At 44.6% G+C, this 16983-nt stretch overlaps 1 protein-coding gene across 4 annotated transcripts in view; it reads left to right on the top strand.

Moving 5' to 3' along the window:
- Nucleotides 1–8569: 8569 nt before the first annotated feature.
- Nucleotides 8570–16983, top strand: part of TEX2 (testis expressed 2) — a 45619-nt gene continuing 37205 nt past the window's right edge. The window contains exon 1 of one of the 4 annotated variants that reach the window (XM_021537492.2): nt 8570–8669. The gene's annotated coding sequence lies outside the window, so the exon portion shown is untranslated. Of the gene's footprint in view, nt 8670–8703; nt 8723–8758; nt 8808–15229; nt 15248–16983 lie in introns of those variants that run through there. The other 3 variants (XM_077787384.1, XM_077787383.1, XM_021537512.2) reach the window with 3 other exon arrangements.

The following is a 16983-nucleotide window of genomic DNA, read 5'->3' as shown; positions in this document are numbered from 1 at the left end:
GCTGATTAAAGGAACAGGAGTTTTGAAGAGCATTCTTATTAGGAATGCTGAGAGCTGCAGCAGCTCTTAGGAGGCAAAAGCTCAGGGGTGGCTGGAGGTGAGCTGTGATTCTGCAGTGTGATCCATGGCAAAGCTGGAAGCACAGAAAGCCAAGGGTGAATGCAGCTCTTGCACACAAAATGATGGATCACATTTTCTGGCACTTCCTCAGGGCTGCCAGAACCACTCTAGATGGGCTTACAGCACACATTGGCACTGTTGAAAAACTGGTTCTACCTGAGAATGCTGTGTCTGAAACAGCCTCCAGATGGTCTGTTCACCCTGGCTGAGAGTCAGGGACCTTCAGGCAGCAGAGGGGGAATTTTCAGCCCCCTGAAGAGAGATTCACGTTCCTCCCAGGGACCAGTTGATCTCTGCAGAAGGATGGTATGTTCAGCATGACTGAAGGTATCAGCTGGTTCAGCCCTGGAGCCTCAGAACATCGTGTACACTGCAGAAATCCAGTTTAGTCATGGCTGGAGGGAGGCAAGAGCTGGTCTGTTAGAAACAACCTGACACATACCTGTACTTTGTCAAACAAGAAACACTGAAAGGCGTGTCTTTAACTATCATTTCCTTTTACTGTTTTTTTTTTTTCTTGAAGCTAATCTTTTTCCACTGAGTCGCTTCCTTTCTGACCGTTCCAGAGTGAATCACACAGCCCTACATGTCTATCTGTATTCCCAAGGGGACTGTGGAAAGCAAACCTGACTAATGTCCCCTGCAAGGAGAAAATGATAATTGATGCTTTTTAATTACAAGTTTCCTGCATTATGGACTAGTTTTTCAGCTTATAATCATTAACAGTATAATAGAGACTTAAGTAAATTGTTGCCTTTTCTTCTTTTATAGCTTATGTAGGTCAGATTTTCATGCGTAAGAGTTATTATCTCTGACACACTAATGAGAGCACTGACTGCTGACAAAGGTCACATCTGTGTTTTCTTTGTTGTATACAAACATGGAGAGAGCTGTGTGCTCCCCATTGCTGTGTCTTCTAGAGTCATTTCACTGGCCCAAAATCATTTGGTGCTCCTCACAAAGCACAAATCATAAAGCTGCTTTACACCTGCTTTATACTTATGTCAGTGAAAGATAAGGCTGAGGACAGAGGAGTGTCAGCATCATCATGTCCCCAGCACATGCATCCTTGGCTTTTCAAGATCTGTGCATTTGCAGTCAAAGGGATGAAGTTCCTGCCTTTCCATGAGGAAATGAATGGAGCTTTTAAGTCCTCTTTTTGACCAAAGCACTTAAAAGGTTTTATGCCCAGTAGATTGTTTCTAATAGCAGGGAAAATTGATCACTTAGGCCTTTTATTTACAGAGAAAGTACAAAACTCTGTTTCCTCTAAAATCAGAGGAATCAGGAATTCTCTTTCTCTGCAAGCTATTTCAATCATTTTAGCCAGCACTTATCCAGAAACACATTTTTTTATTCTCAAGGTTGTTCTTGTAGGGTTCATCTGGTTCTGCCTGGTTTGGAGACAAGGCTGCTCCTGTAGGAGCTGGGGTCTCCCTGTCACCCCAAGCACTGCCCTCCTGCCTGCATCTTCCAAGCCTATGTTTTCCATCTGGTAGAAACCTTGAATGCACCAACTTCTCCTCCATATTTTGCCTTTTGCCTTCTTAGGACAGCTGTTCCTCTTTCAGCTGCCTGCTTGTGTATGAGAACTTGGTTGTTTCTTATGCAAAACAATATCCATTGGAAGGCAGCATTAAACCTGTTTGGGCCTGGTAAGCTTTTTCCTGACTCTGTGTCAATTGGGGTTACACAGGCAGCATGTGGCATTGTCCTGAGGAAGAGTAAATCCTTTGCACACTTATTGTCAGTGACAAGGAGCAGGAATAAGTGATGGAACTGGGGCAAAATGAGGTTCTCACTGTCCAAGTGTTTTTACTCCATACTCCCCTACCAATAGAGAGGAATATCCCTTTGACCAAACAGCAGGATGCATTGCTAATAGCAATTTGAATTTCTCTGCATTCCCTGCCCTATTTATCATATTTAACCTTGGATTTATTTGTAGAGAACTGCTCAGAGAGTCTTGTTTAACAGAGGAAGAAACAGGAAGAAAGCCTGGACATGGCGTGTTTTCTTGCAATATTGCCCTGGATAGTTTCCAATCTGTTAATGGATGAACACTGACATCTAAACCATCCCCAGGGGAGGTTCAAGATCTATCTGACTTCACTAAGATGTTCCTAAATAGCTGTAACAAGCCTATACTTAAAGAGAAATAAATTTTGTTATTTTTGAAACATGGAGGTTTTGGAAGGCTTTGAATATCAAGATTAATTCTCTGTCTAAATGCAGTGGAAGGCAACACAGACTGGTGAGTCCCAGTCAAATCTGGAGGGTTTTAATATTGTCTGGAATCTGGATTTGATGTTCTAAAAGCTTAGACATGTTTAGTTTAGTTTTTATTCCAGTGCAGACTCTGCATGTACATATCAGATTCCTTAGTATATCTCATTGGATTCTTGTGGAAAACATATACATTATCCATCAGCACTTGAAATTTTGACTCAGGAATTATTGCTGGATAGAATACTGAGCAATATTTAATTGAAAGATTTAATGGCACTCTGAGAAAACCCCAAGGTCACATGGAGCCAGATGCTGCCTTGCTCAGCATGATGCTGCTTGCAGAAAGTGCCAATAGGGGATGGCTGCAGGAGCTGGAGAGAAGGGTCAGGGCACCTGGGCAGGTTTGGAGACTGGGTTATGCATCAGGTCATGAAAATTACACAGGGAAGGTGAGCAGAATATTCAGTGCCTCACGAGACACCTACCTGGCATGTCTGAGCTAAGAGGCTGCTCTGCACTCCAGTCTTGCCACTGAGAGTCCTGTTTGGAACCTGTCACTTTTCATTGCCTATAACAGATATCCTAAGGAGCACAGGTTCCTTATTTAGCCACATGAATGATTAGCACAGTGAGATGTTATTTGATAAATCTCCGTGCTGAGATCTTTCCCCTAAAGTGCTAAAGGAGAATGTGAAGTCCAGAACAAGAATCCAGTTGTGGAGGCACTGAGAACTTCTGGCTTTGCAAGCTGAGGGAGAATCTGTTGGAGAAATGGGCCAGGATGGAGCTGCCACTGGTGGTTGGCTGTAGGGGGAGCAGAGAAGGATTGAATCTTAGCTATGGTAATTTTGTGTTACTGCACAGGGAGTGCTCGGTCAGAGGCAGTTCTTTAACCTGGGAAAACATCAATCCTGTGTTTGCTTTCAAAGCTGGGCTCTTGTTTGTTCCAGGGTGTGTCTGCATCTTCATGTTCTCATTGTTTAAGCCCAGCCTCTCCAGCAAAGCTCATCTGGAAAAAGAAGTGTGAGTATGGGCCCCGAGGATGCTACTGCTCAGTGGAAGGTTACAAGTTACTGGCAGAGACAGAAGTTCCTCACACCTCTGTGAAGTTCATGTAAATAAAGGTTCTAGCAACTTTCAGGTTTGAAATTACAATGTCTAGAATAGCACAACAGCCTGAATTATATCAGCCTTATGAAAACAATGTATGTTTTTTACACCTTCAGAACATGGAAATGACCCTGACTACCTATGCCTTTTCTCCATCTCAGCTGGAAAAGCCAAAGTCAGTGTTTTATCCCTCTTTTGTAACTAAGGGTTCACCCCATGCTGCCATTTCTTATTCTGTTTCAGCAGGTATACATTCAGCTCTGGGTCAGGTGTTAATGCTCTCAGAACAAAGACATCTAAGCAAGATATGGCTATTTTTATGAGAGTGATGTTTTGATCTCATGCCAGCACAATCGAGGAACAATTCCCATTAAGTCTATTGATGTGAGTCTTTCCTTGAAGGGGACACTCAGAGAGCCTGAGTTGAATTATATTTTAAAGTATATTAGTTAAATTCTATTAAGACTTACGCAGATATTCATATTCAGAATTAAGTGGCATTAATCTGATTTAGTGTACTTTACTTGGAAAATGAAGAAAGCTAAATCAAATGAAGGCCACTTTAACTCTGAATAACAAAACTAACTCTTGTGACTTTCAAGTCACAGGTGTTATTAATTCAGATTAATTTTTCTGACTTTCCCTGTGAAGACAGGGGGCAATAAAATCACCAAAGACAGCCCAACCACATGTTCTCCTTCTGCCCCCAAAAAAACATTATAGACCTCCTGACAGTTGTTTTGGACTTGTGTATCTAAAAGCTGCTGTTCATTTCTAGTCTATAGTCAATGCTCTTTTTCTTTAACTAACCATTTAAATTAGGCCCATCAGTGTAGAACCACAGCATCTGTCCAGGCAGAACTAGGAAGGTGCTGCTGCCTGGTGTTAATGCTCCTGTGCATGTGGAAAACTTGCAGTGTATGTGGCTGATTTAAACACGTATCTTCAGCTGTTCTTTAATGTCAGAACTAAATTTACTTGTAGATTTAAAATAGGTGAATGATTTGGCAGTTGAAAGGTCAGGACACAGTGTTTATTTTGTGCTTTGCTTTCCCTGATTAACAGAAAATTTTCTGTAGCATCTGACATTATTGTCAAGGCCTTGTGGTGCAATCCCTGCACAGACAAACAGCAGCTGTAGAGCCACTGTATCCCCCAACCTTCCCCCAGCTTTGGATTTTGCCACAGTTGCACTCTGGAGTGCTCCAGCACTCAGCCACAATATCCTATCTCACCAAGGTCCCGGTGGAGGGAGGAGTATTGACTTCTCCACCATGTGCAGATCAGATTGCAGGCTTTTAGAGTTTTGTACATTTGCCAGGTACACTGAAATACAGATACCAGCTCATACAACCTTGCTGTGACTTTGGCAGCAGGCACGTGGCTATTCTGGGTGGCCCAGGGACACCAGTGATGGGTGGCATCGCTGCAGGTGTGCCCTGGCCACTTCCCCAGTGTGGATTCAGTGTCAGGGAGAGACAAACCCATGTGAGAACCATCCAGAACGTTTTGCAGGTCTGAGAGAAGCCAGTGCAAATTCCCAGCACTGAAACTGCCTGACCCAGGCTGCCCTGCAAAGCACCTTCCCTCGGACCAGCTCTGCCTCTGGGTGTCACCTTGGCTGCAGCAGCACACCTTGAGAGCTCTGCCCTGCACCAGCTGGCCTTGCTTTAGCCTCTCCTGTGAATCCACCTGAGCTCCTGGCAGCCACCAGAGGCTGTGCTGGACATGGCTGCAAACTGGAACCTCCTCTGGCTCTGGCAATGTGGCTTCTCTGAGTGCAAGGACTTGAGCAGCTGCATATAGCTGTTTCTCCACAGGTACTTGGGAGTCTAGAAGCAATAAATAAATAAGTAATAAATAAATAGGAAGGTCACAAAGGCAAATGAGGACTAAATTCCTGTAATTTTAAAATGTTTCTCTCCACCATTCTTTGGGATATTTTGAGACCTGCCTGCTTTTGTAATTGAGGAGTTATGAATGCTCTGGTCTTTTCCTACCTTAATGATTCTGTGATCTATCCTCAGCTGAGCTTTAAAAATGAAGCAGCACTAAAAAACCCCAAACCCCAGAATAATGTGCTTTAGCACAGGAAGCAAGAAGAGCTCAGAACTTCTGCAGTTCCCAGGGGGATTTTAGAAACTGAGAAGCAGATTTGGAGCCAGGCTTGGGGAGCTGATGGGGAGGCTCCCTGGGGAGGGTATGTTCAGGCTGTGCCCCTTTGTGCCAGCAAGGAGCCAGGCCCAGGGGCTGGGATCAGTGTGGGGAGAAGTGACGGGGTGGAGGACAGGATGGGCAGTTTCCAAGTTAGACAATTCGTATCCAAAGACAGCAGTGAAGCCACTGGCAGAGAAGGAATTTGAGAGGGGCTGAGAACACTCTCACTGGGGTGTTTGACAAGCAGAAGATGGGTCCACAAGAGCTGTGGAAGGAATGTGGCTTTCAGGAAGCTCATACTCCCCTCCATACCACAATCAGAGCCAGCTGAAGCACTGGGAAGCCAGTCCTTGTTGGGCTCTGTACACACTGGGTGGGCTGGAGCTTTGTTTGGGTTTTTCCATGCTAAGCTTCTTTCTGCTGTGTTTAATGTTGCACTGGTAACAACCAAACAAACCAACAGTAAAGCTGCTCTCACACACACAACCCTGTGTTTGCCAAGATTCACACGTTCAGGCTCAGCTGCTGCCTCATTCCTCTTAAAGCTTCTCAGCATAAAATTGCAAGCAGGGCTGTCCTGCAGCTCTCAGGTCTTCCCCAGGACTTGTGAAAACTATGTAGAATCCCAAAGCTCATGTAATGTTCTTTTCTCACTAAAGTAGAGGCTTTAAACTGCCCTGAGCTGTGAAATTCTGAGGGGGGCATTATAGAGAAATGAACTGAGCTTCGTAGTAGCTCTGTGGGAGAAATATTACCTATTATTTTACAGCCTGCTCAAGCACTGCTTTTAAAGGTATTTAAATGTCTCCCTCACATATTCCAAAAGATTAAAGTAACTCTTTTCAAAAGCAGCTCCTGACTGTAGATACCTGTTTCTAGAGCCTGCAGGCTGCTGCTTCTCAGAATGACTGTACACCTATACATGGGATAGGGAAGTATTAAAAATAAATAAGCATTACTTTATTCTCTTTCTTTTTGTAGGATAGGTGGAAGGTAAATAATCCAAGAAAAGGATTTACTCTTACAGCACTAAGTGATTCAAATATTCTGAGATTTTTCCTTTTGCCCCACTTCCACCTGACTGGGAATTGATTTTGTAAGAGGATTCCCATGAAGCCCAGAGCGTGGTGCCCTGGTCAGACACAGCTTGTGCCCAGTTTTTCCCAGAGGCTGCCTCCAGCCTTTCCTCAGCACATACCATGCTATGGAAGAAGCCTGTGCTGAGGACCAAACTCCAGGTGCACAAATATTTATCTTGAGGTCAGGAGTTTTAGTCCACATGTTGCCTAAGTTACATGCAAAGTGAGGGCAGAAAAAGCTTCAGAGATTCCAGTGAGTCGCTTGTAGTTTAATACAGCCAAAACCAATCCATCAGCTACAGCTTCAGCTGTAGGCTCTGTTCCTGCAGGGAAAACCTGTTGTTAAGGAAACAACCATTAGCTTATCTCCAGACTCTGGAAACATTAACATCAGCTTTGTATAAGGATTCAAAGGTCTTCCTAGATACAAGAACAGCCATGAACAGAAACATGTCTGAGATGAATACGTGTATCTGTATTTCAAACAGAATGTTGTCTTTTTCATAAAAAAAATCAAGACTAAATTGAGGTTCTGCAGTGACACTCAAATTGTGCAGTCTTTTGCCTGGTTCCTTCAGTTCCTTCAGCTGTGAGCCTTAAGACTGCTGAGTTTAGTGCTTGGACATCCAACAGCTTGAAGGCTCTGACCATCCATTTGGTGAGCTCAGGCCATTCCTCACTGAAGCAGATTTTGACAGGTGCTGGCTGCTCTCAGTAACTCTGGTTTTCTATTACAGGCAGGAATCCTGCTTTTTAAGACAGAACTCAAGATGCCTGTGAATAAGTCACTTCCACAAGCACTGAAGTGCCATTTAATGAGAGAAGCAGTCTGAGTGATACCTGCACCTACTTCTCACCTAAACTGTAACCCGTGCTATGTACCATATTTATACTGCCTGGTGCAAGAGCACCCCAGACCTCAGCGCAGCTACAGCTGCAGATAACATAGGAAACTGTTTGAAAATTAATAATTTATATTTAACTGTTTGCAATGGCTAATTTGGAATAATTTGAATTCTGCTCACATATCCCACTAAATGTTGGTTAGTAAATAAACTTTGTCCCATCACCTCATAAAGTACCAGAAATTTAAAGACTGGTATGAAATAAAGAGTCTGAAAGATCTTGCAGGATTCTTTATGTTTTAATTCTGACTGAAAATATTAAAGAGCAGATAATTGGCACAACCAAATTAACCTAAGGGTTGACTGAAGAAACCTGGGCCAGCATCAGTCTGATCCAGTGTAATGCTGTAATGTCATCATTAACTGCCTTCAGAAGCAGGAGCAATTAAGTAAAGGGTAAAAGCAGTAGAAAGGCTGTAATTTATTGCATAAGACCATTATTGAGAAAACAACCTTTTGACACAGAGAATTATTTTTTTTTTCTCTGTCTGCTGCAAATTGGGAAATATGAAGGGTAAATAAAATGACCTCTGCCAGGGCATGTTTCCTGGGATAAGTGCCTGCTCGGTGAGGGAGCCGATAATTTTGGTCTATGTCTGCAATGTTGCGATACCAACCAGCTTCCCCGCGCCTGGCCGCGCACACGCTTCCTGCCGCAGCCGCTCCCTCAGCGATGTCCGCGGCGAGCCCTGCGCGGAGCCCGCGACACGAACGGGCCCGGCGGATTACCGGGGCGCCCGGCAGCGGCTGGAGCCGCGGGGCTCCTCGCCCTGGGGCCGTTCCGGCCGTCATCACCACCGGCCGCTGGAACACCGGCTGCGCCCGAGAGACGCGCAGGGCCGCTCCCGCTGCCCGGGCTGCCCCCGTCCCCATCCCCGTCCCCGTCCCCGTCCCTCTCCGCCCCCGCCCGCCCCGCTCCGTCCCGCCCCGTCCCGCCCCTCGGGCCGGCGCTGCGGCGGCTCGGGCAGGCCCGACCCCCGCGGGGCCCGGATTGGCGGCGCCGCCGCCTCCCGCCGCTGCCGCCGCCCGGCGCGGGCAGGAGCGGCCAGTGCCATGAGCCGCGGCTGAGGTGAGGGGCCGGGCAGGGCTGAGGGCTGAGGCGAGGGGCCGGGCAGGGCTGAGGCGAGGGGCCGGGCAGTGCCCGAGGGCTGAGGCGAGGGGCCGGGCAGTGCCCGAGGGCTGCGGTGAGGGGCCGGGCAGGGCTGAGGTGAGGGGCCGGGCAGCGCCGTGAGGGCTGCGATGAGGGGCCGGGCAGGGCTGAGGCGAGGGGCCGGGCAGCGCCCGAGGGCTGAGGCGAGGGGCCGGGCAGCGCCCGAGGGCTGCGGCGAGGGGCCGGGCAGTGCCCGAGGGCTGCGGCGAGGGGCCGGGCAGGGCTGAGGCGAGGGGCCGGGCAGTGCCCGAGGGCTGAGGCGAGGGGCCGGGCAGTGCCGTGAGGGCTGAGGCGAGGGGCCGGGCAGTGCCCGAGGGCTGAGGCGAGGGGCCGGGCAGTGCCCGAGGGCGGCCGGCGGCCCCGCGGGCTGCGGGCAGGGCGGAGCGCAGGGGCCGAGGGCGGCGGGCGCGCCGGGCCGCGGCGGCTCCCGGGGCCGGGCAGGGCGGATGGCGGCCGGGGAGAGCCGGGAGCCCGCGGGGAGCGGGGCCGGGCCGGTGCGGGGCTGGGCGGGATGGAGCCGCTCGTCCTCGGCGTTTGCCGAGCCGGGGGTGCCGCTGGGCAGGAGCTGCCGGAGTACGAGCGACACCTTAAAAACAAGCCACAGGGGAGGCGGCGGCGGTCGCTCCTGCTGAAACCGGGGGAGAATTTTTCAGTTGGCTTTTACCACTAAAGGCGAGAGGTTTCCTGTCTACTAAAATTGTTTCCTCTCTCTTGCCCTAGCTGTCAGCTCCTTGCTTTCTGCTTATCTTAATTTTCAGTGTCATCTGTGTTATCTTCATTGCAGTTCAGGGGCTAAAACGTGTCCTGTGTCTCTTCAGCGTATGCTAAAGTTCCTTCTAAATGCTTCTGCTGAACTTCATGGTGGTTTCTATCTGTCAGCAAATGTCTTGAGGAACTCCTGACCATAATTTTGGGAAATGAAGTACACAGCGGAGGTTAATTTAAACTTTTGTATGCCACTGAATTATTATAACCATAAGATAAACTAGCATAAGTCTTCAGTGCTGTAAGATTATCTTCTGTTAAGATGCTTTGTCATACTTCTCTTTCAAGTTGATATTGCCCGTGTAACTCCGGAAAAATAAGGCATGATCACAATTTCAGGGGTATATATTTTCACAAGAAGATGTTGGTTTTTTAGTGCTAAAATAACTTAATATTCCTAAATTGAATAAAATTTAGGCAGTATGAGTACTCTGTTTTGATTTTCTTGGAGCTGAAAATGTGCTAAATGAGAGGTAAAAGGACTTTATCTTAATGCTTAAATGGTAAACTAGTGATTTGTGGTGTTAAAATTGACCCTTAAAGACTCTGACATGATGCTGTTTTATGATTTATGGGAGTTACTGTTCTGTCCGACTTCACAGCTGATCCAGCGAGGTGCTGTGTTATGGGTGGTGTATTAATTATGCTCTAAGTAGGTGCTGAGGCTTGAGGTGGTGTTTTTAAAGCAGTGCAGGGTGCTTTTTCCCTTGAGTAAAAGACCAAGAAATTGATTCTGCGCTCAGAGATGTCTTACACTGGAGTTTGCTGGGTATGATACTGCCTAGGAGTTGTACTGGCAAGCTGAACACTTCTGTTGTGAACGACACTTCTGGTCCATGCAAAAAACTTACTAAAATGACCTATTTCAGGAAAAAAAAAAAGATGATTGAATAAAATCAAAAGTTAAAACTTTAAGAAGGACATGGCCCAATAGTGTGTAATAATGGCATACTTCTTTTTGTGTGATAACAGCTCTTAAGACTTCCAGCTTTTAATACTAAATGCTTAGTTGTTTCTAACTAAAGAACTTCTAAACCAACTATTTTCCAAAGTAAAGAATGTGGAGCAGGAAGGTTGGACATAATGGGTAATGCCAGTAATTTCTCTGTTGTGGTAGGTGTGTAAACAAAGTAATGGGAGATAATGAAACTCACTTAGCAAATAAAGGGCTGATATAACTGAAATACATTTAAAGTCATGGAGCTAGAGGACCGAGGATGCAGTGTTGCATTCCAACAGCTTTTTAGTTGATCGATTTGGGGTCTGTGCTGCTCTACCCCTGCCTTCTGTGCCAACCCAACCTATTTGCTGTGATGAAATCAGGTTTCTCTTGTAGCAGTCTGAAAGGCCACCAGAGTTACACTGTGTGGGTGAAGGTGACCAGTCACAGGCATGGCACTGGGCATAGGTAAGGACACGTTCCCTGGTCCTGCTCTCCAGGACTGAGCTTTAGCCAGTTTCTGCCCGTGAGATGAATAAATTGTGGTGCTGGGCGTGCAGAGTGTAACTGACACCTGCCCAGGAGCTGAGGAAAAATGAAGGCTGTTCGTTAGGATAAACTGTGGGTTCCAAAAGAATGGAGGACAGGATAAGTAAATTCTGGTCTTAAATACAGTTTTGGAGCTTGGAAAAGTCCCTCAAATCTCTGGATTTTTATTATTTTTCTTTGGTAAGCTAGAAATTGTGGTATCAGATGTCCACAGTAGTAATGCTAATTCAGTATACTCTAAAACATTTATCCATTAATAAATGCCTCATGTTCTAGAAACCCTTACTGCCCTAAATTAAACAATCAGATGACAATGTATGCTGGAAAATGAGAGCATAATGTAGGCTTAGAGACTGGAAAGAAAAAAAGAGTTAATACTGTGAGCTGTCATGATTGTGTACTTTTTATTAGAAGAGATGTACTCAGAGTAGAAACTAACTCTGGAAGTGCACAAGGGTGCTACATGTGCCTGATAAAGGGCATGAACATTTTTAAGTAATGTGAAGTGGACACTTGAAAGGATGTGTTGTGCTTTCAAGGTGGACGAGAGTAGAACACTGAGCTACTGAGAGAACAATATCCTGTCAGAACTGTTGTTAAAAAAAAATATGTGTACCACTCCTTATTGTAGAGGATTGTGCTAAATGGGTTAGATTCACAAAGTAAATTATTTGGTTTCGGGGGTTATTGTACTGCACGTGGTTGAATTAATCATCTTTGCTGGACAAAAATCCCAATTATTGTGTCATAAAAAATATATGATCGTCTGTTCTCGACAGAATTGTGAATTATCTCTTCTTGGAAGTTGGCTTCTATAAAGCTTCTGTTAACATAGTAAGCACAGAAGTTTGAAGGCAGAAAATTAATAATAATTGATCAACATCCCATTTGCAGCTTAAGACAACAAGACCTGAAGGTTGTGCATTGGCTGAGAGGGTTTATCCTCACCCAGCAGCCTCAGCCCCTGCTCCCTCAGAGCATTGTGAGGGATGAGGCTTGACCTCCTGTAGAGATAGCACTGAAGTAGTATCCTCTTCAGAAGAGCTATAAGTGAGTGGATTTGCTTGGATTTGGGCCAAGCTTTGTGTATATCACACAAGTATTTACATACTTGGCAAATTGAATTTTAAGTATTTTAAGGTAATTTTTATGTTCTTTCACATAAGTCCTTACTGGAGTTTTGCACTGTAGGCTGCCTTGTGCTAACTTGGTTTCATGAGTTGAGTCTGTGCAGAACAAAATCTCCTCTCCTTGGTCACTAACAATGCAACCAGTGTAGTGCAAGACTCCTAGTCAGACCAGTTCAGTAATGCAGAATCTGCTTCTTTCATAATTTCCTTTAAAGGACTCCTTGATGACCATTATCTCTGAAAAATAAAAACCATGTGTCCTAAGTTGAAACTGCTCAATTGAAGTATCTGAGAGGCACTGCTGGAAGGCTTCCTGTGTTAGCCATGGCCAGTCTTGCTTCTGTTGGACATGGTGAGAGAAAGGAAGCAGAGGAGCAAGTTTTGATGGTAGAGTAGGTCAGAGTGACTGAGGTGTCTGCAGTGTGCAGTAATCCCTGTAAATTTTTCTGGTGTTTTTTCTTCTTGTTTCACCCTGTGGGAGAAAAGAAGTTCCAGGGTGTTATTATTTATTCTCTGGGTACTCTTGTCTCTGTTGAAGCCACTTCTTAATGACTTTGGAGAGACATGAGACTATAATGATAAAGCAGGGTTTATTCTCTGATCTTGCCTTTCTGCTCCTCAAAACTCCTACTTCTCTGTTCCTTGTCGTTCCTATTTGTTTTAACTCTCTCCTCTCCTGACAGTAAGTTGTGTTACTCTGCTATGCAAAGTCCAGATCAATACCCGGTGCAGTTGGGGTTCTAAAAGGGAAGAGGACTGATGGACAATGGATAACAGAAGATCAATAAACATGGTCAACACTGGTGTTTCCCCATAAAGGCCAGGAGGGCAGTGGAAATGAATCGTCGTGTGAACCAGGCTTTAATATTCATTATCCAGTGTCTCAGTGGTTTATAAAGTGTTGTGCTCTCTGACCCTGCTGGTGTTGGATGATAGGAATATTGCAGGAGAATGTTCCTTAGTGCTGTGACTACGTTTCATAACCTGCAGGATTGTTACCCTGGAGCTCTGAGAAGATGGGATGCTCAAGCTTAGAATAGGATCTCTTTCAAGAGTATGAAAATGGTTATTCAGGCATTGGAGTGTTCTTTTAAAGGATGTGTTTGGTCCAAAAAATTGCTATATTGGTTTTAATAGTGGAAATAGAAGACAGAGCTACAAGACTTTCGATCTTACTCTGGATTTAATGTGTTTTGTTTAAATTACACTTCAGTTGTAAAATAGGACTGCAAAATTACAATCACAAAGGTATGGACTCCTTTGATACTGGAAATTTCAAAGGAGATGGCAGAGGAGTGAAATGTGAATGTGACCTCTCATGAGCTACAGTGAAGTACTGATTTGAAATTAAATAGAGAGACGTAAAAAACATTCTGTTTCCCTGGAAGTCAGGATTAAGACTGAGAAAAGAAAACAGTTTGTTTTTATGAGCCCAGACAGTCTGGAAGAATGAGGGTTCTGTGTGGGGAAGGAGCTGGTGGTTCTCACACGCCTGTGTTGTGGGAGCTTGGATAGGAAATGTCACCAAACATGTGACATGGACAGACAGTAGAAGTTGTCCGAGTTGTGCTCACTGTCTGCATGCCTGCGAGCTGCAGCATGTTCTGCTTCCTTGTCCTCTGAAGCCCCAGGTACCCAGAGCCTGCCTGCGCCAGGCCCTGCCAGGGATCCATCCCAGACTCCTCTGGCTGAGGCCAGGAGCGATGCCCTCGCCAGAGCAGAGCACTGCAGAGCATTCCCACAGCCCTGCCTGCTGTCACCTCCCACTTGTTCCCATCTCCCTGCCCCACTGTGGCCAGGACAAGGTGGAGAGTCTCTGAGGGCTTTCCAAGACAGGCATTACCATTCTGCTTGCTTAGTAGGTATCTGCCATCCTTGTTGCCCGGGAAGACTTCATTTTTTTTCCTAGTACTCTTGTGTAATACTTGGGGTTGGTCACGTAAATACTTTGGTGGGAAATGAAAGTGATCTGTACAACTCTTAACTTGTTTGGAGCTGCTGTGACATTTGATAAGGCTTATCTTTGTAGGACCTCCTCAGTAGCATTTCTTTTTGTCTAATCATTTCCACACTTCTTCCTTTTCAACTTAACTTGAAGTATTAAACAAAGGAATTGGGAGGAGTGGAAAGAACTAAAGGGGAGATAATCCTTAATGTCTGTCAACTCAGAAGTGTGCTGGTTAATAAATGCTCTGCCAGGTTTTGAATAAACTTTCTGAGCAAATGCGTGACAACTTTACAAAAGTATTTTTATAGAAAAGAAAAAAGTGTTACTCTTCTATTTATATGTTATTTTTAGCAAGTAGCAAGAGATGTGGACGGAGAACAGACCAGCTGTGCATACAAACTCTCTTATTTTGTAATTCCCTTTATTCCCTTTTATCATTCCCTTTTTGACAACAGGCTGAATGTTCCCAGAAACCTTAACACTGCTGAGAAATTTCAGGCAAGCTGAAAGCAGTGCCTGGCAGTTTCAGAAAACTCTGTGTCTGAAAAGATGCATTAAGAGGTGTGTTGTATTTTAAAGTGTAAATATTTAGTTGTTTGGCTCTCCATTTATTTTGTCATGCAGCTTTGAGATGTGGATTGGCAATGGTTTTGGAGTATTAAACAGATTTTATGAACTTTTGCTTTTCTGATGACTTGGGCCAACTTTCCAGTTTTACTTTTAAATCCTATCTACATCCTAGCTATCATTCTTTCTTCCACATTAAAACTTCACAATTGAAATTATAAAAATGAGTAAATCATGGTGCTGCCCCATGTGAGTGGTTTTTCTTTCTCAGGATTTATTTTTTAATCTGCTTCTTCCATCCAGCTGTCCTATAAGCAGTGCATTTACCAATGAAAATGCCCTGGACTGACTGTTTAGCAAATGTCTTTGTGGACAAAAATGGGTGAGGTGTGAGCAGTGGCTTCTCGAGCCTCCTCCTCCAGTAACCCCAGCCAAGTTAATGCTGGTTTGTGTGGTCTGTTCAGATCTCTGGCTGCTGAGGAAAGGATTGTCTGTTGGCATAACACTTCTGATCCTTCACAGAGCTGGGAGAGCTTTTGAGGAGGTGTGGAGGCTGTTCCTGATTTTCACAGAGAGGAGCTTGTGGTGAGGAATGGAGGTGAGAGATTTCCATCCCATGTGTGCATTTCCACTTGCACTGCTCAATTCAGTTTCCCCAAAAGAGTGACCAGTGTTGTCTAAAGCCTTTGTTGTACAGAGCACGTTGTGTAGAGGCAGCTCTGTAGGGATGGGAGCAGCTTCCTCACCTTTCAGTCACCTATTTTGTCACCTTATCCTGGAAGACAACCTGAGCTGCCACTCCTGCTTGGCTTCTCAGCCCTGACCTCTCTGAACAATTAAAAGCCTCGTTTACACACCCACACCCTGATGAGTATGTGCTGTGCATATCCACAAACCTACTCAGGGTGCTTGTAATTCAGAGCTTGGCTCTCTTTGATAAACAAATGCCTGGTGGATGAATTAAGTATGGATATAGGAACATTGCCCTATGCCTGAAATTAGACTTGCCTGCGTAATTCTGTAATTGGACAAGGCAGGATATGGCTCAAAGACACTTATTTCCCTTTGCCCTTTTGAATCCATCTGGTGGCTTTTGCTGTTCTTTTATCTCCCAGCAAATCAAGACCTTAAAATTGATGACCTAAAATTAATTTCCTTGAAGCTGCTTTAATGACATTTCTGTTTCTGTGCACGTGTGTGCACAAAATGTAACCCATATAGAGGGGAGTGCATTCACCCTTAACTGTTTTTTAACTGGTTGAGACTATAAAAATTATTTCTAAATGCAGTAGTAGAAACTTTTATGGTGTTGAAGGCATTTCCTGGGCAAATTACACTGATGATACCTGTTTATTGAATAAAAAAATATAGGATAAGAAAGGAAAGACTTTAGCTCCTTTTTACAAGGAAGTAACTGCAAAAGAGAATGACAATAGAGAGTTTGCATTAATACAGCTTGATTGTAAAGTAGAACTGCAGTTCTTAAAAATTCATTAAGATTTTTTTAAGCTGTTCACATTGTTCTGTGAATTCAACAGGTAACTGGTGAATTCTGGTGTGTATTGCTACAAGACACCCACCTGCTGACTTTTTTACTTTTCAGCCTGTGAGGTCAGATGAAATTCGGGGAGACAACTACGCTGATTAATGTTCTCAGAAGTGAGATCTGTGTGTGTGTTTTACAGCTCCCTATGTAGCTGGTCAAAATTTAGTATATGCCTCTCTGAAATAGAGTTTTGGAGGAGTGATTTTATTTACAGAAGTCTCATTGTACTGGTCTGCCTTCCACGAAGTTAAGGACCTGTGTCTGTGTGCTATTGACTGAATTATACCATAGAGCAAAGGTTGAGAGAAAATGAGTAATGGGTGAGAACACTTCTCAAGGAGTGCTGAAAAGTTAAAAAAACCTTTAGTGAACTTAAACCTTTTAAGGAAAATTTTATTTTTCTTTCATTTCACATTGGTGGCCTGATTCACACAGGGAATGACCATGTTGGGGTAGATCCATGCTGCTGAAAAAAGAGATCTCTGTTTATGTTCTTCCCAATCTTACTTACTTTGCCTTTTCTTTTTTTTTTTTGAGTATTCACATGACTAATTGTCCTTCTAGGTTTCTTATCAGTACCACTATTTGAGAGAGAAAAACAGAGTAGGAAGGATCCCCATATGCCCAAGGACCTCACTTTACCCTCTCAGTGTACTGACTTCCTTTCTCCTTGGTAGAAATATGGTGTCTTTAGGTTCCTGTGAAATTATCATTTAAATTCAGAATGCGAGCAAAGCTGTTTTTTTTTTTTTTCATATATCTATCTCCCATGGTTTCTTAGCAATTAG

Source organism: Lonchura striata, chromosome 19 (assembly GCF_046129695.1).
Source record: "Lonchura striata isolate bLonStr1 chromosome 19, bLonStr1.mat, whole genome shotgun sequence".
Lineage (NCBI taxonomy): Eukaryota > Metazoa > Chordata > Aves > Passeriformes > Estrildidae > Lonchura > Lonchura striata.
Note: the sequence above shows the minus strand (reverse complement) of the source record. Positions and strands in the feature narration are given on the sequence as shown.